The 25,699-nt window shown below is 39.2% G+C and overlaps 1 protein-coding gene across 1 annotated transcript in view; it reads left to right on the forward strand.

Annotated features, from left to right (window-relative positions):
• Positions 1-25,699, forward strand: part of Atrnl1 (attractin like 1) — a 694,860-nt gene that overhangs the window by 644,314 nt on the left and 24,847 nt on the right. The window lies entirely within an intron of this gene.

The raw sequence follows: 25,699 nt of genomic DNA on the forward strand, positions 1-25,699 counted from the left end.
ATCTCATTTTTCACCAGCTCTAATACAGTTAATTTTTAAAACTGTTTATGGAACACAGAAACATTTGATTGAGCACTTGGTAGTAAGGATCTTTCTCTACCCCTCTCATTCATCATCTATATTCTCCGTATCTTTGTTAAAATTTGCAGTAATGGTGCCATATAAAGGGCCTTTATGTGACTCACAGTGCCTATAAAATAATGTTTTTTTCCCTCAAATCATCTTTTCAAAATTGCTGTTGCTTGTTATTTCACATTATTTTTTTCAAGTGCACTAAGTTTACCTGCTACTGGAAAAGATTATTTAGAGAAATGTACACTTTCTATTTCCTTTAATAGCTAGTGTTATGATATGTTTGATAGTTCATGAAGGACACTGTCAGGTTTGGAGAATGAGCCAATAAACTTTAGGTTCGAAGAAATATAGCCCCATAATGATGCCTACTCATATGCAGAGATATTTTATCAGCTTAATGGTACCTTTTAGTGTCTGACACCTTTGGTTTACAGGTTTGCTCAATGGCCTGTTTGCCTCTGTGCCAAATTAGTGTTGAGGGAGGTTTCTGATGAGAAGAATATTCAGTGTATGCATTAGAGTTATGGCCATCAAGTTGGAGGTGGTCACTCTGGTTTAATCTCAGTTGGTACCTTTTATTGCTGATGCCGACTGGGGACTCGTGAAATGCCCAAGAACTCTTGTTTGGCTTTAAAGGTGCTAATCAAGGTGTGTGGGCAGGTGAGGATAGTGAATACCGTCTGCCTATAGCATCAACGGGCATTTTCTTTTGTAAAATGTGTTCTCTCTGCCCCATAAAAAAACAAGTCATATTTTCCTCTTCTTTTAAACACATTGTTTTCATGGCAAATGAAAGCTTGTGATCTGTGAAGAAGCATCCATCATTATATTCAAATCCTGAGTGGCAGAGGAAGAAAATTAAGAGTGAGGATATGCACAGAAGGAAACATCAGGTCAGGAAGCAGAGGGCAAGGGGTAATGTTCTGGATAAAGTCTGATTGTTATCTCTAACCCGCCTAAGCCCGTGAACTTCATCCAAGGACAGACTTGGGTCTGGGCTTGCTGGCTTTTTCTCTTTAGAAATACAGAGTTTGGCTAAAGAACGGGATATCTAATTATCTCATGTAAATACTTCATGCAGACAATACAGCAAGATAAGTTGTGCGTACAATTATGCACATGTGATGCACACCCATGTTTACAGCAGCCTAATTCACAACAGCCAAACTCTGGACAGCCAGGTGTCCATCAACAGATGACTGGATACACAATGGAGTTTTATTCAGTCATAAAGAAGAATGAAATTATGTCATTTGGAGGAAAATGAATAGAACCAGAGACCATTATGTTAAGCAAAATAAGTCAAACTCAGAAGGTCAAGAGTCCTGTGTTTTCTCTCATATGCAGAAGCCAGAGAGGAAAAAGGAAAAGAAAGGTGAAGGTGGATCTCATGAAATTGAAAGGGAGAGCAATAGAGGAAATGAATCAAAGGGTAGGAAGAAGGGAGGGAAGGGGAAATACTGGGGAGTGATACTGGGCAGATTATATTGTCATACCATGTGCAAGTACAAATATGTAACAATAAATCCCATCTCTGTGTACAACTCTAATGCACCAATGAAAAGGTGGGAAAACAATAATTTAAAGAAAGAGAATTATGTGTGTTTGGAGCAGTCGGCTGGCTACCAAGGCGAGTTGCTGCGGGTCTCCTTTCAGGCGCTCCTCTGTCCTTGATGCATTCAGTAGACATTATTCTCCATTTTCTTTTCTTTTAAAATGCATCTCCTCCAAGTACTATAAGATCATTCAGTAACTTGTTTTAGAGAATTTGTCTCCTCAAATGGACAGGAACTTTCAAATATCACAAGAAAGGGAAGTAGCCTCAGTGTTCTCTGGCGATCAGACGACGTGACTGTGGATCACGTAACTTAGGAAAGCTAATAAAACTGTTCTTCCTCAGTAAGACCCAGATGACTTTGTTGCATCGGCCAGTTAACCTTGCATACTCTAAATATGCTACAGTGCAAGTGGACATTATTAATTCAGCTTGTCAACTCATCACGAATGAGTGGTGCCGAGGCTCACACACTCTGAGTGACAGGCACAGGCCAAGCAAAGCCAGTCCAGCTCGACGCACTCAGGAATCAAGAGCATGTTCATGTGAACGGGAGTAAACGTCCACTGCATTGGCTGAAGCCCCAGATAGGTTTTGTTTTTTTTTTTTTTTTTTCTGCTGCTGTATTCACTCCATTTAGTTTAAAATCGGGCTTTGGGAGCTTTTTCCTTTTTTCTCTCAAAAGAATATTTCTGAAATTTCATGGAATTGCAAAGGTGGTTTGGTTTTTGTTAAAGCAAAATTTGTTGGCTTTCATCTAACAGACTTGCCAGACAGTAATGGCAGTGAGTTAATTATTTCCTGCTGAAGGAACATGGTAAACTTCTGCATAACTCTGTACCCAGTAAAGGGGGATTTACATTTCTAAAAGTGTAATGTAAAAAACTTCTTGAATTTCTCTTTGTGGTTTATATGTCTGTTAGAAAACTTTCTGTCCTGGGGAGCTACCAGTATTTTCAATATGTGTAGTCAGTTCTTAACTTTCATGTGATACCGCTTTCCTTGTTGTCTTAGAATAAGAATAGTGAATTCAGGACATTTCATGCTGATAATACGTTTTTGGTCAGACCTGTGGACTCTGAAGGCAGCATGACAAGTCCATCATTTAGATCATTCTGTGTATGTTTGTGGATATTACAGAGAACCTAATCCCCTCAAGCCACCTGTATTAAACAGCACTTGTATATTATGTAACAAATTTCAATTTTGATTCAAATCATTCATAATCAGGAACTATTTACTCTAGATAGAGAACCTTCAGATGATTGGGAACAGATAAGAACAGCTGTTTCACCAGCCTGTTGTGCCCCTGTGCTTGTGATTGTAAACTCTAATTATATTTGTACTATATTATAATGAAGTGATCTAATTAAATATTTCATAAACTGATAAAATGTTAGCTCATAAGTTGTTTCTATTAAAATTATATTAATACTTTAGAAAAATTGAGATAAGTTGCTTTTTAAAATTGCTATTGAATTCTCTCAGGAAACACAGATGGAATCCTAGGGAAGAGAGGGTTTCAGGAGGAGGCCGTGTTTCACTGGGTGTCAGCACTTCAACAACAGGAAGATAGAGAACATGAAAAGACCACAGGCCAGGCAATCAGGAACCAGTGCCAAGCTTGCAGGTTAGAGTTCCATTATGTGGATGAGAGAAAGGCTAGATTTCAAGATAATGCGCATGACATGGAGAGAAGTATATGTAGGATGTGGAGACTATGACTGTGTGGGTCCTTCAGAAGCCAGGTCAAGTGGAGAGGGAGAAGTGACAGACATTGACAGTCAATAGCTGGGAAAGGTTTCAGAAGGGGATGAGAAGAGTTTTTGAGAGTGTGGTGCAGAGGCAAGAGCAAGGCTTTGGATTTGCAAGCTGTGTGACTTTAAGCAATGAATTTAGTCCCTGGAATAGCTATTTGTTCCTGATTCTGTAAAACTTAAATAATGATGCGTTATTCAGAAGAGTGTTGGATGGATAAAATTAAATGTAGATTATATGGCAGAGTCTTGACCAACATGAAGACTTTGTGTCCCACATTGATGGTTTAGTGTAGCAATTAGGGAGTAGCTGTGGGGAAGGCATTTGGAGCACAGAGACCTTGCCACTCCCAAAGATGGCTAGGAGCCAGGGCTAAGCAGCAGAGGGGAGCCAGGGCCAGCAATGAGACAAACAACTGGCATGGTGTGAAATGGGATTCGTTCCTTAGGATCCCCTTCCAAAATAAACTTTACAATGTCTATGGAACTACGAATGTTCAGTGTGGACATACTGTGAACAAAATAAGGACCAGAATTAATAAAGCAAAGGAAATTTCCTAAAGAACCCGAATTCAGGAAAATTCAGGAGACAGCTATCATCTGATCTTCAATAGACAAAAAAAAAAAAAAAATCTTTAGAAGGAATTTGCACTTCTGCAGGGCTATAGTTTGGATCTTGGATGTCCCCACCGGGCCATGCATGGAAGGTGTGGGCCACAGCCATGGCACTACTAGAGGTGGTGGAACCTTTTAGAGGCAGGCCTAGTGGAAGGAAGTTAGGTACTGTGGCTTGTCCTTGAAGAAGATACGGGTACCCTGGCCCCTCCTCTTTCTTCTCTTTGCTTCCAAGCTAGCATTCTGTGAGCAGCTTCCTCTGCCATGAACTCCCACCATGAGGTACTATCCTAGTCCCAGGCCCCAAAGCAGTGCATTCAACTGACCATGCATTGAAACCTCCAAAATAAACTTTTCCTCTTTATATGTTGGGTTATCTCTGGTATTTTGTCACAATGACAGAAAGCTGACACACATAGGGTAAAGAAAGAGTAAAGGGAAATATAAGGAAAAGTCAATAAGATCTCAGGGGGCAAGGAAGGCCTGAGCTGACTCCTAGGCTACATATAATGCCTAGAGCTTTGAACATGATTGATATGGAATCAATGGTATTAATTAGTGTGATTGATGGAAGATGCACCAGAGGTGTTTGTGATGGTGATGGTCCACTGTCCACAAAGTGGTTGTAGAATGAGACTGAAATGATGGTTGTGTGTGTGTGTGTATTTTGGGGATATGTGGGGGTCATAGACCATTCAGTTAATAACTAGAGAGAGCTTTGGCACTGTTCTGCTTTCCTCTGACTCTGTTGTTCTTTGGGAAGTCACGTTGAGCTTTGCTCAGGAACTTGCTGGCCTTGTCATGATTTATCCAGTAAGCAATGCTTTAGTCTCACCTCTACAAAAATCTAAGAGCTTTGAAATTGGCTGCAGACAGGTGCAATATATGTACGGCAGGTAGCACCCAAGAGAATTTTTATTCCTTCCCGAAAATTACAAACACATATACCAAACGTCTGAAAAATGCTGGAGTTGTAATAAAAATGTGCTGGTAATCTCCAAAAAAAATATCAAGGAAAATTAGTTTTTGAAGTACCTACAAAGATATTGACCATTGTTGCATTGCAATAATGGTCGACATGTGTTCTTATATGTCCTATTTGTTTAAGTTAGCAGCAAAATCATGGCACCTGTGAAGCTACCACGGTAACCTGGACAGAGAGGTGAAGTTATTTCCTTTAAAATCCACCACAAATATTCACCTCCTTCTGCTTATAGTCAGGCAGCCATAATGGCTGTTGCTTCTGGCAAGCTAAAGTAGCATGTGGGATCTGTGCAGAAACACTTGGAGTCCACAAAATGAGCTTTTAGGTTTATCCCCTGGTAGTTAATTACTATACCTCTAGGTCAATTAGATGGCTCCTAATCGCTCAGTAGTATCTGTGGTTTCACTGGCAAGCTGTGTGTGGTAATTCTAGTTTACTTGTTTTCTTAAATAAAACTCAAATTGCCACGTGCATGAGATCCAGAGTAACCATCAAAACTGAAGTATGCCAGAGTGGGCCATGTAATTAGCACGATTTCATCAAAAGCTTCTTATTTTAAATTGCTGTTATATTGTTAATGTTCTCTTGACTCCTCTAAAGATCATTTCTTTAAAAAAAATAAAATAAAAAGAACACCTTTGACTTCATAACTTGCACACAAATGATCTGAAATGAAGCAGGAGAGACAGTCCAAGGGGGCTGTGTGCGCTGAAGGAGCAACTCTGCTCTGACCTGCTGGGGACGCTGCTGAGTACTTGCTGCAATCCAGTATTCTCTAGTGTGATTCAATCCCAGGTGCCAAAAAGTGGGTCACAAAGCAACACGTGGCACGTGACTGTGCTCCTCTGCTCTTCTAAGGTGAACATGCTATTTCAAGCTGTATGGAATCTCCAGCAAGAGTTTAAGATCACTTCCTACTTCCTCTTCCTGAGACTCCTCCATCGGAGAAACCCCAGTGAAACATCTTTTCCCACCTCTGTCCATCTCCCCTCAGGAAAGCCACAGAGTGGCTCTGTACTCTGAGCAAACACGTAGTAAGCATCTACTACATACCAGAGGCTGCTGAATTCCAGGGAGATGAAGGCTGAGTGAGATCCAGACCCTGCATAAACTGTCCCACAAGTAGGAAAGTCTAAATGAAGACATTTAGACAAGTAATTTCACTAAACTATAAAAACTCTTTTCATTGAAAAGGGAACATGGAATTGTATTCAAAGGTGACGTGCAGAAGAGGAATCAGAGTCCACAGAAAAGCCGAGCCTTGAACGGGGTCTGGAAAGATGCAAGGACTTTGACAGGTGACCAGATGAGGAGTGGAGACATGACCAGACAGAGAAGAGGCCTGTGCAGAAGCAGAGAGCATGGCTGTGTGTCTGCCCCCCACATCTCCCAGGTGCATGAGGACGCCATGATCCATGACAGGGATGGAAACAGGAAAGGGGACACGTGTAGGAGCCCAGTTAGCTTTCTCTACATCGTCATTATCATGGCCATCGTCGTCATCAAACCAGATTTGAAAATTCCCCCATTATGTTCAGCCATGCTGATGGAAAAACAAAAGGATTCCCCTTTTTACTTGGATTCAGTGATGCGTTGTCTTCCTTAAATAAAATGTTTGATTATGGTTCTACTTATATGATACCTTTAAATTATAAAGAAACGTGTGACCCACAAGTAGGAAAGTTTAAATTGACCAATCATCATGAAGTAATGTTGGAAAGCTCTTTTAATATACCACCTAAAAAGTGGTGCTAAGTTCACATGGTCTTACAGGGATATTATTTTAAACCTTCAAGAAGTAAAATTTTCTCTGCCCATTAGATGGTTTCAGAGCACAGAGAAAAATGTCAGCTTTACCTGGAGGCCATGAAATCGCAGCCAAACCCAACAAAAGGAGCACAGAGAGAGGACCCTGAAAAAAATGGTCATGGGTTTATATAAAAGAGCAAAGGCACAAAAATATTAGTAAAACTCTGGAAAGAAAATAATGAGGGGCTGGGGTTGTGTCTCAGTGGTAGAGCACTTGTCTGGCATGTATAAGGCACTGGGTTCAATTCTCAGCACCACATATAAATAAATAAAATAATAAAAAGGTCCATCAACAACTAAAAACAGTTTAAAGAATAATGGAAAATAATAATTGTCCTAGAAATTAAAACATAAAACTACAGAGGTTAAAACATGTGGAGATTAGCCTATACTAATCATTAAAATAAAGAATACAGAAATAGAAATATATATGTTCAATCAGTGTACTAATAAAGTAAATAAAATAGATAGTTGGTGAGATACTCTTAAAATATGTGAATTTAGACATCATCCCTTATATTAAGACGGATCAAATAGTATGTTATAAAAAGACGTATGTAAGTACCTTAGATCAAAATATAAGTAAATATTTTTGCAGACTTTTAATAAGGAATATATGGGAAGAAAAAAGACTAATGACTGGTGAGTACAATACTGATACATAAATTCGATAGTTGGGAAACTATTTACATTTATGACAGAGTCAATATCCTTAACTTAAATTTTAAAAAAATAAATGTGCCAATAGAAAACTAGGCAAAGGATATGAATAAGTAATTCACATACATACATATATGCCAAAGAAAGAAATAGGAATGACCTATATCAATATGAAAATATATTCAGATTGCTAATAAGCAAAGAAATGTAAGATTTGACTATAATGAATGATCACTTGTGACCTATTAGATAAGCCAAGAAGAAACAAATTCATAATACCCAGTGTTGGCAGCATTTGGAGAAATAGGCACACAAGCACTGTTGGAGGAACCGTCTGTCATTTTATCTCAAAATTTGGAAGGTTCTTCAATAATCTCTCTTAGGAATTAAGGATATTTGAACAAGAATTCAAGCCTGTTGATTTCAATTTTGTATATAATAATGAAAAATTAGAAATATCCTAGATGTTAATCAGGAGAAACGTGAAGGCTTAAATGCCTACATGGATCACAGAGCTTGTTTAGTGGGCGAAATAGGTCAGGTGTGAGACAATAGGGAGTGGTGGGGACTGTAGAAAATGTTACAGCATCTTCACAAGGGCACAGCTGCTCTCAGCTCCAGCTATTTGCTACCATGAGGAGTTGCTGGGCCAGGCTGGCAGACTTTGTATTTTTCTGGAACAGAAGCTAGAAATTTGAGGATGCCACCCCCAGATTCTTAAATTATAAAATATAATAATTATTAAATTATTATGATGATTCTTAATCATGAAACACTATATGGATCCCACCTACATATACATATACGTGAACTGCATAGCAGAGTGTGTGCAGTTATACCCACCCACGAGTCAGGCTCAGCCACACAAGTATTAGTGGAGGTGACACAGTGTATCCAAGAAGCTCTAAGAGCCATTGCAAGAGTTCGCTGCACTTTTCATTCTGTCTGTCCTCAATAGGAACTTCCTGGATCCTGGTGTGAAACACTGTGTGAAGCAAAGTCACGTAGGTGACCCCTGACCCTTGACATATTGTGCAATTAAGAAATAAATGTTTATAGCTATAAAGTCACTGACTTGTTGAATTTATTACAGCAAAGCTATTAAGCAATTTTTAAAATATGGCTATTTTAGTAGACATGAAAAGGCTTCTACAATATATTGTTGAGTGTAGGGGGAAGTAAGCAGGAAAACAGAATGCATAAGGTGAAATTCTTCATGTTTATAAACCCTCCCCATGCAGGTATATGTATTAAAGAAAAGTCTGGAAGAGATGCAAAAATTATTGATAGTGACTATGTTGAGAGACAGGACATTTTTTTAAACTTTATTTTATTTATTTATTTATTTTTTTAGTTGTAGTTGGACACAATACCTTTATTTTATTTGTTTATTTTTATGTGGTGCTGAGGATCAAACCCCGTGCCTCACACATTAGGGGAGCACTCTACTGCTGAGCCACAACCCCAGCCCCAAAAGACAGGACATTTTTTCACTTGGTTTTCCACTTCCCTAAACTCAGGATTTCCTGTTAAATGAAAATAATGTTTTACATGATCTATGGTTGAAAGATGCTTAAGAGCCACGTAAAGCAGTATATAAAATAATCTAATTAGAAGCTTCTACCTTCAAAAAAGTAGATATCTTTCTACTTCTAAAAGCTTCATTGTGGAGCAAAGACCATCCAAGGCACTTCTGAAACAGATCGCAATGCAAATATTTGCTTATTGAAATTTAAAGAATATCTGTGAAGCTATATTAACTGAGACAATGTGGTATTGGCTGTACAGTTAATAGTCCAACTTTAAAAAGTGGAGAGTCTATATTATATATATATATATATATATATATATATATATATATATATATATAATATATATATTCAGAAATGATTCACAACTGTTGGCATTGCAGACACATAAGGAAAAAAGTGTACATTCCAATAAATAATGTTGAAAAATTGGTTGTCCATATGAAAAAAAAATCCCTGAAATTGGGCCCCTATCTCTCATGGTAAATCAAAATTAATGCCACGTAGCTTAAAATTTTAAATGTGAAAGGTAATATCAAAAAACACTTATTATACAGTCTACAAAAGATCTTAATGACTTTGGAGAAAGGGAGGTAATTTTTAAAAATATAAATTTTAAACTATAAAGAAGCTGATGAATTCAACAGTTACCATTGAGATCTTCAGTTCATCAAAAGCCTTCATTTAGAAAAATGAAAAGATAAACTATAAAATAAGAAATAATATTGTTTCTCTAATATTTACTCTGTGACAGATATTATAGGAAGCTCTTTCCATATAATAGTACATTTAATTTCACAACAACCCTATGAAACAAGTAGCATATGGTTCCTATTTTACAGATAGCACTGAGACACAGAGAGGTTAGGAAAGTTGCTCAATGCACACAGTGGTAGGACTGGAACTTGAACCCAGGTAGGCTGGCTCCAAAGTCCCCTCTTTTAATCACTCAAAACTAATTATACTTCTGGGCACAGTGGCATATGCTTATAATCTCAGCAGCTTAGGAGGCTGAAGCAAGAGAATGGAAAATTCAGCCTCTGCAATTTATCAAAGCCCTAAGCAATTCAGCAAGACCCTATCTCTAAATAAAATATTTAAAAGGCCTGGGGGTATAGCTCAGTGGTTAAGCACCCCTGGGTTCCATCCCTGATACCAATAAAAATAAAAAACTACATTTTTACTGACTCTGGTATATTAAACAAAGGATGATAATGCAAAATATATGAATAGCTATAAATCAATAATAAAATACTAGTAATTCAATGTAAAGGGGCAAGAGATTTAACAGGCATTCCACTACAAAACCTAAATAGTAGTCAATTTTACTAGTAATCAGTGGACTACAAATCAGACCCACCTAATTGTCAACAGGCAGTTTCTGGGTGTAAAATAATGGCGAGAACATGGACTTCTCCACACTGTCACAGGATAAATATATAAACATCATCTTTTTCATAAGAGTTAATTCACTAATATTTTGGTCCTACCATCTAAAATTTTTGTGGATAAAACCTCTGTAGGTTGCAAATTTTAAAATGTAACACAACATTTTATTTCATATGGACACATGAAATAGTTCCATTTAAAATAGAAGAAAATATGCTTTAATTCATAAAATATGCATTTGGAGTTTATTAAATGGCTTATAAAATATAAAATTAGACTTTAAAAATTGAGCCTCATTCAGGTCTATTTTGATTAAAAACAGACTACATATTTGAGAGAAAAAAATTTCTAACATTCTTTTTTTAATTTTTTTATTAGTTGATCAAAACATTACAATGATCTTGACATATCATACATTTGATTCAAATGGGGTACGTAATCTTATTTTTCCATGTGTATAGATTGCAGGATCACATTGGTTATACAGCCACGTTTATACATAGGGCCATACTAGTGTCTATTGTATTCTGCTACCCTTCCTATCCCCCCCCATTTTTAATATTTGATTTTTAGTTGTAGTTGAACACAATACCTTTATTTTATTTATTTTTACATCGTGCTGAGGATCGAACCCAGGGCCTTGCACATGCTAGGGGAGCGCTCTATCGCTGAGCCACAACCCCAGCCCTCTTATTCTTAAATGTCAACTTAAGAACTTTTATTCCAACTTGAAAAGGTTGATACACCAAAATGGTAACTGTTCACTCATGGCAAGATCTTAGGCTGTAGGTTTTACATCATAAACGATATCTGGTGTCCTCTGTCTCTTCTCTACTTTTCCTTGTATAATATTTACTTAAAATATTGAACTAGTAAGGGAAGTGTCAGAAGATTACAGTTTAGTTCTTTGCAAACCATAGCATATCCATAGACTGACCCCAAAACAGTCTTGGTGGTGCTGTTATTAAAAGGCCACCAACGAGGGAAAAAACTGAAAAAAAAAGAAGGAAGAAAAAAGCCTTACTTTTCTAGAAAGTTTCCAAACATCAGTGCACAGAAGTCATCATGCTTTGAACTCTGTTGTTTTGAATAGCTAGTAGTGAAAGAGGGCCAATGACCTTCAGTCCCCTCAGCCCAGCCCAGTTCTGCAGACAGCTCCTGTCCCGTTCAGTTGAGAGATGGATGTTAAAAGATCCTGATGCCACCAGCACCTTATGGAGCCCAATGTATAATAATAGGGTAAATTATGTTTTCTTTTCCACATCTGCACGCTGAGATTGTTTTGGAGCTCTTTCAACTTAACTCATTATAATCAAGTTGTACCAGCCTTTGTTTTAATAAGATTCTAATCTCCAGGTCTATCCCTCGCATCAATGACTTTACACTGTTAATTGCTTTCTTGTCCTCCATTAAATTGCGGCTCCAATTGCTTCATCTTACCAGGCTCTTTGTGCTTTGTATTCTGCCCCATGCTTTGCAGGCACACTTAGTAACATCATCTTCCTAAAGAACAAAATTACCTATTATCCCTTTAATCTTGATGTACTTTTTTATGGGTTTGGTTCCTAGCTAGTGTCCAACCAGGAAGCTACTTATTATCTTCTTGGAAAAAAAAAAAAAGTGTTTTTTTTTAAAGCAGCATAGTATGCATGGGCAAAATTTATTTCTAGATAGAACTTACAGAGTTTTATTGTTTTATAGGACCAATTAAAAAGACAAAGGGGTCTGTTCTCCCCTTGATACACCAGAGTGACTTCCATTAACATTAGTGGAAGGGAACCCCTTGCATGGTGATGAGTGAAGCCATTGTATTAGCCAAACAGTAGCTTCTGGAAGGAACAGCTCCCTGTTTTCCACAGGAGAAGCTACAAAAAAGCAAACAGCTCAATTTGCAAGTGCATTTTCCCCCTACGCTTTCTGCTTGTTTGTACATTCACGAAAATCAGTGAATAATTTGGAGGCAGCTCCTTCCTTCAGAAATCAATTGGATGTGAATTTGTTATTTTAACGCGAATGACACAACTTAAAGAAGGAAATCAGTGATGAAAAGCATCCGGGGGATTTGACAGGTCTTTGCTGAAGTGCCGTCCTGGGAGACCTGCTTCTGGAGGCAGAGGTGAGAGTGGAAATTGGTTACCTGACGAACTCTGTACACGGAAGCCTAATTTTCAAGGGAGACTGGCTGACAGTGTCAAGCTCCTCTTTTGACACACGATCCCTGACATCTATCAAAATCTGGAAACTGGTTCTGACTTCTCAGCAGAGCCTCTGCATCTGTGATCCACTTGGTCCCCTGTGCATCTTATGAGATTTTAAAATTTTAGACTAACATAATAAGTCACAAACTGTGGAAGGTTCTTATTTATGATTTCCTTCTTGGGTTGATTGCTTAGGAGTTAATTGTTTAAGGTGTGTCTAGCTCCCTGCTATCATTTCTCTCTCTCTCTCTCTCTCTCTCTCTCAACATTTACACATTCATTTTGTATCTGGCAGATTTCAAGTTCATATTGGTTTTTAACCTTTGAAAATGCACTTCAAAGATAGAAGCAGTCTTCAGAGTACAAGGCGGCTCCTTGGTATCTTTCCATGTGACCTCCATTTCCTTAGCCTCAACTTGCATTTAGCTGTAAAAACTGGGCTCAGTAGCATTACTTTCTGCTCCACATATCTCCCTTCCCATGACTGGTTAGCACCATCTCTGGAATGTTGTTACTATTCATACTGACCTGGAAAATGCTTCTGAGATATTTTCCTACTTTAATTGCTTCCTTTCTTAACTATGACAAATTCCCTGCTTCAAAGCATTACCTGTGACTTTCCTTGGAGCCAAGAGACATTCAAATCCTTTAGCCAGAGTTCCTGTTTATTTAGTTTAAAGTTTCTGTACTGCTGTCTTATCTATCACCTTTAATATTCTCCCTTTTGTTTTGGGATCCAGTTTGACCTTGATCTGCTCTTATCAGAATTCCTTGAAGAATCATCTTAATTTTCTTTTCACAGCAAAACTATATTGATGATTTTTTCCACATTTGGTATTGTGGAGTGGTTTACAGAATGTTTCCAAAGGAACTTGGGTGTGCGTGGGTGGCAATGAAGAGGTGGCTAGGAGGTCCCAATGAGCATTTCATTTTTATTTTGTATTTTGAAAATTGTTTTAGTCCCCTTAACATTCCTCAGTGTGTTAATTCTGAAAAACTGACACCAAGATGAGATGAGATGTGCAAGAGCTTTCCTGGGGGAGATGCCTGTAAAGGGCAGGGACACAGGAAGAAGCATGATTCAGAACACAGACCAGGATGTATGTGTCTAGCTCCTGCTCGGGGAGCACAGGAGGAAGAATGGCTGAGTGGGCAGGGGGCAGTTCTGAGAAAGTTTTAGTCAGGCCAATGGGAAGTCCTCAAGCCAGTGACCTGCTGGAGAAGTCCCCTGTTGGCAGAAAGGGCCTGCACCAGTCCTCACCCTGCTCAGCATCAGCTGGAACTATCCTGGGAGACTCTGGCAGCAGTGAACATGGTGCCAGATCCAGAGGGGCCACATAGGGTTCCTTAGGGGAGCTGACTGGTACTTTTTTTAGGCCACCACCCCCAGTGGTTAGTTTTCTCACCTATAGTGTGGCTGTTGCCCCCAGAGGAGGAGATCTACCTCTCAGGACAGTCTTGCTCCAACTAGCCATTTTCCCAATACCAACTACTGATCCTTTGGGAATTACGATGGGGTAACTAATGGTTTGTATAGTTTTGTTTTGTTTTGTTTTTTAAACCACAGAATCTCTGAAATCGGTGAGAACTATATGATACATTAAGTCTAAGCCTGAAAATCTACTTCCTGTTCCTAATTCCAGATTATGTACAATTGTATTTCTAATACAGCACATGATGGGTTGCAGAGATCAAGTCCTCTGAGAAACTTTAATAATAGACTTCCACGTGAGGGTGCCCTAAGTTGGAACACAAGCCCCCTACCATTTCAAATCCCTGGAGAGTAATTTAAGCCTAAATATTTAATCACCTTACAAAGGAAAGCCCAAAGAAAACACAGTCTGCAATCAGATCCTCTTGTCCTAATGAGCTAAATTTCAAAAATTAAAGCCCAAAGTTCATTCTTTTTGATTTCTGATATTATTCAGTGCCAGCTACTGGGGTTCTTGATATCCAGGGGGAGTGAGCATTTCTAGCAGCTTCAGCCTGGAGTGTCCATCAGGACAGTGGCTATAGTTCGTTCCTTCAATGCTTCACAAATGACAGCCTAACTCTGAGGGATCTGAAAATCCATAAGACACTCCAATGAGTACAATCCTGCCCTCACGGGTCCAGCCCCTAAAGTACTAATCCTCATACCCAATGTTACTAAAACTGCATCAGGGAGCCCGGGGTGAATGAGTGAAGAAGTGCATATGAAGAAAGTCTCGTTTTTAGTTCTCCAAGGATGCCACTCAATACCAGATGCCCAGAACCCATGACCACTAAGTAGAAATTCAACTGAGAAAAATCTCTCCCACGTGCTAGTTAGACCCTGTACATTTATACCTGTGGGGGAAAATCCCACCACGTAAGTTTAACTCCAGCAAATGTTCTTGATCCAGTACTTCCCCCCTTGAGAGGCTATGAACCATGGCTGTCATGTGTTCCCTGGAACCCTCGTATGTAGTGGCTTACTAAAATATAGAAGAGGCTTGACAAACAGTTGTCATAATAAAATAGAATTTAATAGAATTTAATTCCCACCTATGCCATTCAAGCTTCTATGTCAGCCAGGGGACCTATTTATAAGGGGACCTTAAAAATCTGTTTCAATGTAAAATTAGGTGATCAAGTGTCCTTAATACTATGCAACAAAAATGAAAATAGAAATAAATCAGATTCCAAGACCAGTATGACTCTGTCATTCATAACCTCTGATTTCAGATTCTATGTTCATCATAAGAGGCATATTATTTTCATTGACTATGATAAACAAATGTTTGTTGTAATAACATAACTGGCTTAAAAAGTGATAAACATAACATATAGCTACTAATAAAATTGTGCATTTAACAATGCACAATTTTATTTTAAAGCTGCTTTCTGTGGATAACATTTGAAAACCACTGGTTCAGCAAAAGTAAAATTGGCTTTGAGCCTGGGAGTTTTGCCTAGATTCAAGTTCCTCCCTGCCATAACATTTGAGTTGCAGGTAACTCTTTTATAAAATGGGAAGGATCACATATACCTCAAAGTTGTCTGAGCACTGAGAAGAATTCAATCAAAAAATCTTAAAAGCCCCAAGCACAGAGCACGCTCCCTATATTGTTTCCTTCTCTCTCTCTCTCTCTCTTTCTTCCCCTCCCCCTCTCTATCTTTAATTTTTCTTAGTTATACATGGATATAATATCTTTATTTTGTTTATTTATTTTTATGTGGTGCTAAGGATCAAAACCAGCACCTCACAGTGCAAGGTAAGTGCTCTGCCACTGAGCTACAGCCCCAGCCCTCCTTCTATCTTACTTAAATGTTTTTGTATAAACACAGGTGTGCAACAAAATAGACCCTTAGTAGATGTTGACTTATTTTATTTATTATCGTGGAGATACTTTAATTATTTTAAATAAATAAATTTTAAATTGGTAAAGCAGTTTTCATTATTAGAATTAACTGATTTCTTCTAAGATTTCAAATTGTTTTGCCTATCTCTTGGTCCCAGCCTCTGCCTCCTACTAGAATTTAGTGCCTTGAGGGGAAGGACTATATTCTAGCCTTCATCTTCACAATAAGGGGCAGATAGCCATGCTCAGCAAATGCCAAACGAATATATATTTTTTGAAAATTCAAGAAAACATGTATATAAAACATCTTACATACTAGTCTCTGTTGTAAGTGCTTTGCAGATATTGACTTGGTTGATCCTCATGACCCTATGGGGTAGGTAGTATTATTATACCCATTTTATAGATGAGGAATTTGAAGCACAGAGAGTTTAAGTGACCTGGCCAAAGTCACACAGATTGTCAAATGATAGAGCCAGGCTCGAAGTCCAACACTGCCTGGCTTCCATGTCCATTTTCCTAATCCTTGCACAGTGCTGCTTCCCCTTAATGAAAATGATTGTCATCATGTAAAAGGGAGTTGCAGTAATAAGCTGAATTAGGAATAATTCAGTGCTCAAATTTTTGTATCATGGTTTCTATAGTAACCCTAACTCTTCTTTTCCATATGTGTACATTATGAAAGAGGCTTTCCTATGGTTGAGCTCAGCTAGTTGTAAGTGACCAAACCAGAAACTATAATCCAAAGGCCTTGACCTGCAAAAATGTTTGAGAATTGAAATAAACTTTTTACTCTAAAAAAAGTTACAAAATTGAAATTAGGAAATAGCTATTAAATGTCATGTATTGCCTAATACATTGTAAAATTTAATTTTCATAAGGATTTCAATACACTTGTAAACAATTTATAGGTTGAATTTGCTTATATTAGAATTTCAAGTAGGCAGGATCACTATTGAAGGATAATCAGTCATATTTTCTATAGGATACTTATTGTAAATATTTTTAAAATATTCAAACTCTTTATGACAAAAAATACATTTAATGTGAGTACATTTGGCTATGCATGACGTGACTTGAAGAGGGACCTATGAAGGACTTAAGTATTGTTGTTAGGACTCATGTCACTTCAGTCCTCAACACATTAGCCAGCAAGCTGCCCAATTCTCTGCAAATGGGCACTCATACAGAAAGAGGCAAAGGAGAAGGCATACACTGTCTTATTTATGGGTTTCTTAAGTAACCAATTTTTAAAAAAATAATAGCTGTTTTTTGTATACATTATCATGCATATGCTTGACTTGGTGATTCTAAGCACTATTTCTTACAAGAAGCAATAGAGAGCAGTTCCTAGGGTCCTGCAAGCACACAGGACCCTCTCCCTCCATTAGCCCATCTGCTTAACTTTGAACCTCCCCTGTCTCCCTGGCATCTAGCACAGCATCTGCGTACTCAGGAAGCTGTATGAATTTTCTGAAGCTGCTGTAAGGAATTACCATGACCTAGGCAGCTTCAGACAACACAAAAGCATCATCTTACAACTCTGGAGGTCAGATGTCTAAAATGGATCTGCAGAACTTCCTTTCCAGGCTCTAGTGAAGATCTCTGTCCTTGCTTTTCTCAGCTCCTGGAGGCCCCCTTCCTCCATCTTCATAGCCAGGAGTCTCTAGGAGAGACTTTTGCTCTAACCTTTTCTTCTGCCTCCCTCTTCCACTTTGAAGGATCCTGGTGATTATAAGGGGTCCACCCAGATAATCCAGGATTATCTCCCCATCTCAACATGCTTAATTTAATCACATTTGTAAAACTCCTTTTGCCATGAATTTTCATGTAAGATAAATTCCAGGGATTGCGGGGTTGGGGGGCGTTATTCTGACTACCAGAGACCCACTTGGCAACCCTAGGTGAACAGGTTCTTCAGGGAACCTGAGCCTTTGCCAAATGACTCTCAGGGGCCTGCCATCCATGTCAGCATTCTCTGCCAGGGTTTCCCTAGTGCGCATAGTCTGCCTCTAAAGTGACGGCTGCCTCTCTTCCTACTCACTACTGTTCTCTTAAACTAGTGATAGGAAAGTTGTATGATTCCCTCTCTTTCTCTTATTCTCTTGGTAATGAAACCTTGTGAGACAGACCCAGGAGATGGGGAGAGCAGTGTGTGTAGAGAGGTGTGTGACATTTGCATATACACACACTGTTATATTTTTCTGTCCTATCCTTACCTCTGGTTTTTCACTACTTTTTATTTTAAAAATCTATTTTTTTTAGAAAATGGTCACACACATTTCAAATTTTTATGTTCTGACCTCATTAGTGAACTTGATCTCTCTCCCTGTGCTCCATCCCACTCCTCATTTTCCTTGTTTCTGTGGGTTAACAGTGTCAAAGGCAGCCATTGAATAAAACTGCCAGTCAGATCTGTACTCGATAGCTATGATATTCTCTGCAAAGTCCTATGTCTCCTTGTACCTCAGTTTCTTTATGTGTAAAATGTAAGTAAGGGTAGCTTTTCCACTTCGTACCAGACTTGGGAACAGTATTTTGTTTCTCACTCAAACATATCTGATTCCTAAAACCATTAAGCCAGGAGAGGCAGGCCAAATGCCTCAGCTTAGATGGGAGTCCTCCCAGTCAGACCCACCCAGCTTTCAGCTTCATCCACCACTCCCTCCTCCACTGCATCCTCCAACAAAACACGTCTGGCCAGACCCCCACCACGCCAAAGACAGGAGATGAGTAAATGTACTCTTTGTTCTCTTGTTCTTCACTTTGATAAATTTTAAATAGGAGAGGAGTGGAAGGGGCAAGTGTCAAACAGTGTTAGAGGGATTTTCTAGAATTCCCAGGGAGAATTATCTTGCCTGGAGAAAGAAGAAATATACTGAATGTGTTTAAATTCAGCTAAAATGCATGTTTCAGTTTAGAACACAGCTAGTCAGAGAGGTGACTGTGTGGTGGTCAGAAATACAGGGCCCAAAGGATGTTTTAAGCATTATTGAATCTTATCTTCCCTAAATATACTAGATGGGAGAGCTGGGATAGCCTGATCCTCACTTCACTCTGTGGGCATTGGGTGTGAGCAAACAAATGGAAAGTCATCTTCTACTTGGGGTGTTTCCCTCTGATTTGGGGGGTGAAGACTATGAGAAGTCTCACCTCTGGGCAGGGCATGGCACTCCTGAGTTCCCTCTTCTTATTCCCCCAATTTCTTAGCACCACCACCTGGTGTATAAACACCAAAGACAACCCAAGAAGGGCATTGCCACAATGCCCGCCCAAAGTCTCTCCCACATGGAGGGCGTGCCCAGACCCTAAAGGATGGGGACTGTGGGAACAGGGAGAGGGGTTGTCCATACATCCTCAGCTTCACTCTTTGTCCTCATACTCTTTGCATGGACTTCTTTTACTTTTTAAGAGCTGTGTCAAGGTGCTCCATTTGATCCCTCTGGGTAGGATGAATTTTTGACGGGTGGTTTTCACCAACAATCATCTCTCTCTCTCTCTCTCTCAGCAAAGCATCCGGGATCCAGGCTCTGGCCTTTCACACCTCTAGGCCTCTGTAATTGCCACTCCAGTAACTGAACCTCCCTCCTGCCCTCCCCACTCACACCAGGTGGTTCCTGCCCATTGTCAGTACTCAGCATCCTGTGAAGATTTTCCTAATGACCACCACACCCCAACACACACAGCAAAGAAAGGTCATTAATTAATATTGTATGCTAGCCTTTAATGTACTATTCGGATGTATGTGTATGACAGAGCTTTCCAGCAGACTTTTCCTGAAAACATTTTGTGCAGTGGGCTATAACTGGTTGTGATAAAAGTCAAGTTACCTGCCTTTTAAAGGCATTTGAATGTATATGAAGGGGCAAGAAGTGGGGATAACCACAGAGGAAAATCACAACTTCTCATTTTGCCTGCTAGTAAATTTTTCTTTTAAGATACTAAACAATTACAGCAACAGTCTACTAAAATGCATGACTATTATTTCCTTTTTGCTTTATAGTACACAGGTTTTCATAATCATTACCACTGTATCTTGATCATGCCGCTAATCAGAGCTGGGTAGCTGTGACAACCTCAGCAAATTCTTATTTCTGTTTGTACTTCTGTTTCTTTTTGTACCTCACTTTCTTTATGTATAAAATGCAAACAGGCAAGCATTTTGTTTCATAATACTGATGCAGTGCACACTTTATAGATGTCAACACCGAGGCCCAATTTCATCAGTTAAGGCAAATGACTTATCTAAATCTACAAATGACTTGGAACTGGAGAGGAAAATGTGGTCATCCATCTGCCATGTGATGACACCAAACCAGCAAGAGGAAGACACAGGTAACAGAGCTTGGCTGCTCCCCTCTGGGAGCTGCTGCCTTGCTTTTCCCATGAACCATCCTGGGTTCCTCCCTTTGCCTCCTTTTTGAGCTGCCTATTATTTTAGTAGTTGGTTGCATGCTCAGTTGGAAAGTTTGAAGTCTAGGAAGTCATCATGATGATTCATTTCCTGCGTCTGCATACCTTAACAGAGCTCCGTATGGTGCGCTTCCTTTATGTACTATTTTTCTCACCACTTCACCATGTGCTAACATAAGACTATTAAATGATTTAATCTCATGCTTCTGACTTAAACAGCTTCCCACCCATTCAAATGACAGGAAGCATTTGGCTGGAGAGCTACAGGAGACAGTGCAGCCCGGTTCTAGAAGTCATCACTTGATAATGAAGATAGCAAAAGGCAGCTACAGCAGGCAGGGAATCCAGGGAAATGATACAGATACCATAAAACATTGATGATTTTATTTACAAATCAATAAGGACAACCTAACCTGCAGATACAAAAAGGGCAAAATACTCACAGAAGCAATTGACAAATAGACTAGCAACGAATAAAATATATGAAAGTGAGGAAAAGTGAGGATTACTGTTTTAACATCTATTTTATTGACTACTAGATAGATTATAAACAGTAATCCTCACCTGTCAAATTAATGAAAAATTAGATCGATATTACATACACGGATACATGGGGGGACATGTGATAAAACAGATATCTTGGTAGAGGTATGACATAATAGATCTTTCTGTAAAACAAATCGGGCTGTGTATCAAAATTGTCTCTATTCTTGGGCTCCATAATTTCATTTTAAGGTATCTACCTCGGGAAAACCATCCTAAGTATTGTTGAATGCTCCAAAGCAGAGATGGCCAGCCAGCATTGTTTGTAAGGGGGAGAAAGGAAAGCTGAACAACACTAAGAAAATTTTACATGAATTATCATATAGCTACATGACATTTCACAAAAATGCCAAGAATATTTAAGGACTTGGAAAAATGTCAAGCCACAATTCATTCACCTAAAATCTTGGGAGAGTGTCATCGCCCTTCCCATGATAGTGGTGGCAAAGTGGCTCTGCACCTGAGTGAGCATACAAGACAGGGAGGGAACATGTGGCTGAGGTCCAGGGAGCCTGGCTGCTGCCACTTGCTGGCCACATGGCTGTGGCAGTCACTAGACTGCCCAGAGCTCCCAAGTCCCTCCAGTATGCCCTACGCCTACCTTAGCAGAGGAATTGTGAGATAATGTGGCGAGCAAGCTGCAGTTGCTGCTGCTGTTGGCACAGAATGCAGACACTGGAGAGAGGAAATTATTAGCGAGATGGATAATAAACTGTGAAAGTACTTCACAAGCTAAATTGCAGTTATGTATAAGATAATATTTTAACAGATTCCTAATTTTCATTCCTTTCCACATACAGAACAGTCATACCCCAGCTGTCATCAGTTATCTTAAACATAATTCCAATTGCCTAATTATGCAGATGCCCTCCTCTAACACAGTCCCAAGTCCTTTGATCAGTCCCAACACCAGTTCCCAAAGATGGCTACAGAACCACTCAGAACCCCGCAGGACAACACTGTGGTTAAGAGCACCAGCCCTGGGGTCAGGACACCTGGTTCAAAGCCCAAATTTGTCATAGCACTTGCAAACCCTTAACCTAGGTGCTTAGCTACTGTAAAACCACATTTCTGCACTATCAGAAGGGATCAGAAACCTTGATTTCATAGGGTCCACAAGAGGATTAATCCAGGTAAAGGGCTTACTGTTCAGCTAGTGCCACAGTTAGTGTAGAGTAAAAATGAATGGCAGGCTTTATTATTACCCCTGCCTCTAACTCACAGGTGGCTTCCAGTTACAGAACAGTGCCCACGCTCTCCCAACATTCCCACCTTGGTCCAGTGAGGGAGGCTAGAAGCAGCCAGCAGAGTTCAGGATAGAGTTAGCTCATGCAGAAGGCAGACAACTTGCAGCAATGATGTACAGGGTTATTGATGCCCAGACGGCTCATGGACATTCTCAAGCTGTGAATACTCAATTGGGGACTCAACCCCAATGTAAAGTTCAAGTATAAGTGCAAGTTGAGAATAAAGTTAGCATTTGAAACATTTCTTAAGGAGAAACATTCCAGAGAAGGATGTGGAGAGGAAGTCATCTGGTATGTTCCATAAAACATGGAAATGATGGTAATCTGCAGTCACATTGGCCCAAGAGTGGGGGTTCTGGAGTCTGTAAGAGGCTGACAATTGTCCAGGCAGATGCAGATACATTTATGCCGCAATGTCCCCAGCATGAGGCCTCCTCTGCCTCTGCAGCAGTGGGTGACATGCAAGGCTGGAGGTGCCTCGTGGACTCCTGCTGGAAGGCCAGGCCTAAGCCCTTCCCTTCCCCTCACCTGATTCCCTTTCAGCTTAACTGTACCCCACCCTTGCTTATGGCCATTTTGTAATCTTCATTTTTAATTCCTGTCGACTAGTTGAGCACTTTCCAATTTATAAATACGTTCCCTCTCCTGATTCTTCAAAGATCAAGCAGTGAGACAAAGGGAAACAGAATCAGGAGTCAAAGCTCAACTCTGCTACATCCTCTATTTGTGGCCTTGGCAATGTTATTTAATTTCTCTATGCCTCCATTTCTAGATTGGTAACAAAAAAATACAGACATATAACATCCCACCTCATGTTGTGAGATTTCATTAAAAAATATTTGGTGAGAAACCAGCCATATAAAAGGTGGTTAGTAAATGATGCTTTCTTTCCCTTTTGGTGGAAGGAAAAAAATGTTTAAAGGCAAATGTAAAATGTTGTTCTTGTGCTTTGTAACTACCTAGTCAATATGTTTGTAAATACTTTGAGGAGTAAAATATCTGACCATTACAACCAGGTAATTGAGAAGCACAATCCTAAGGTCAAGTGCTGATGATATAAAATAAGACAGAATTCTTGCCAGTTGGAGCTTTCAGCAATTAATACATACATACACAGGCATACAATAAAGAAATATATTTATAGAAACATAAGATATTCATAGCGCTTACTTGTTCATGACTGTTTTGATGGAGACTGCCTCCCGAGTGATTGATGATCTGGTGGCAGGGGCGTGAATGAGATTGCAGACCTCAGGGTATCAAGTTCTAAGAGATTTGAGTGAGAAGGTAGATTTTGAGCTAAGAAGGGTCACATGTTGATGTCTAAGAAAATGCATTCTATAAATTGTGACACCTCTGAAAGTGAAGTCAGCTGGCTTTCCTAGGCCAGCAAATTGCTGGTGACCCTAGAGAATTGTGTGAGGCCACAATTTAATTGCACAAGCTTTAAAAGATCTGCAGTCCTTTATCCCATTAATTCAACCTGCAACTTTGTTCTCTTGTCCCTTTTGAATATGCAATTCTCATTGATTTCAATGGAGTTACAGACACAGAGAAAGGGAAGAATTGGGCCAATTATCTGTTCAAAGCAGAGCATCATTTAAAGTATAGTGTTAAAGTGTTTTCAGGCACATTAGTGAGTCAGCTCCTTCTCGTTTGTCCAGAAGGCTTTCCAGTTTGCATGCAGCATTTTTTTTTTCTTTTTAGAGCTAGAATTCTTTTTTTTTTTAATTTTTATTTTTATTTATTTTTTTTATTGTTGGTCGTTCAAAACATTACACAGCATTTTAAAGGGTGATCTCCTTCCTTAAAATCTCAGTGTCTTATCCAGGCACCAGTAATTTGATTGTGGATGCTGGGAGGCAATGACCCCACATTTTAGTCTCAGTGTTACTGCTGAAATGCTTCAGATTTAAGCTATTGCCTAATCATAATCACCAACCCTAAATAACATTAAAATTTTTACAGTGCCTATTGAACTCGGACTGCTGTTCCACCCAGCAAGGCATAGCCTTAGCCTTCAGACACCTTTTCTCCAAATAGTCTTGGTCTATTGGTCATGCACCAGCACAGATCAAAGAGGGAAAATGGTTGCACGTATAACATTCAAAGCAAGTGAACTTGCACAGCATGAGCAGGATGCTATGATTTCAGGTTGCCCTCATCCTATGGGCTATGTGTTATGGCATTTGGCTGCGTAGAAAAGTTCTAGAAAACAAATCCAAGTTTTATGATTTCCGCTCTGTGATACCATGAGCATTAGAATCAATGAAAGTGTTTTTTGAAAACTTCTTTTGGGGAGAGATTCTAATGATGCAGACAGCCAGGCACCCCAGCTTCTTAGCTGCTCTGTGCTGGCCAAGAACTTCTCAGGGCTGATAGAAGTATAGCCCTGGGAGCTCAAAGTCCTCTTTTTGCTAGGAGATTTTTGACCAAAGAAAGTTATTTCTCCTATACTTTGAGATATCCTGACTTCACACTTCCAACACTCCTCCTTTTCCTTCTGTCTGGCTATTTACAATGTTTAGTAGGACCAGGATCAGGACTGGCCTCCGTCACTAATTGTCTCAGGTATGGCAGAAAAATTTAGTTTGAAGTTCTGCTTTTGCAATACAACTGAAGAAACTTACCATCTGTAGCCATGCGGGTGGGACAGTCCACCCCACATGTGGCAACACTACAGATGCTATCTCCTTGCAGCAGAGTGGAGGAAACATTGTCCAGGCTTTGGGATGGATTCTTTCTCTGCCTTCAAGACCTACAAGACCTAGAGCAATCTCTGAGTTTTGAGTTTCTTCCTCTAAAACAGGGCCATGATATCTACATGGTAGAGTGAGTGAACTATATATGACGAAGTATGCAAAAAGTCTGCCCAACCAGAGTGGGGCTTTGAGGGGGTGGTATTTGTTGTTGGGTTTTGTTCATTTTGTTGCATTTTCAGAGGGAGATATTATTTAAGTGTATTACAGACTTTCCCTGGAGTAAAAAATTCATATGTGATTAACATGTTAAAGAAACAAAAACGCTTACTTGTTTTTCACAACTGTCATAAGAAACAAAAAGACCCTGTGAAATAGCATACCAGAGAGTTATGACCAGATTTTGCTCCTACTAATGCTCAGAGGGAAATCTGTTGCAGGGCCTGATTCTTACTATTTCATGTCAGCTCAGTGCTGACTCACCAGTATTCCCTGTGTAAACAAGTAACAAAATGAGTGGGAACAGCAAAAATCATGCCTGTTATAATTATTAATGTGTATTTTTTGATTGACTTTTTTTACATAAAATCCCATTTCTAATCATTTTTTAAAAAGTAAATAATAGGTCTCAGAAATAATAATTAATATGACATTTAAACGTTTTCAGAATGTCTCTTGCTTGCTATAAAATAATCTAAATTAAAGTAATGTGTGTCTTAGCTTATAGCAATCTATCTTCTAGTGTCTTCTCTGTCTTCTAGATAGTTAAATAGTCAACAAATAGTGCTAATTGCATTCGTCATGAAATTTAAGGTTAAGAGGTTCTCAGGGAAAGCTTAAATAATTTGAAGAATTAATTCAGTAACTTTTAAGAAATGATGAGATCTTTAAAAATTAACCAG

Source organism: Urocitellus parryii, chromosome 5, assembly GCF_045843805.1.
Source record: "Urocitellus parryii isolate mUroPar1 chromosome 5, mUroPar1.hap1, whole genome shotgun sequence".
Classification (NCBI taxonomy): domain Eukaryota; kingdom Metazoa; phylum Chordata; class Mammalia; order Rodentia; family Sciuridae; genus Urocitellus; species Urocitellus parryii.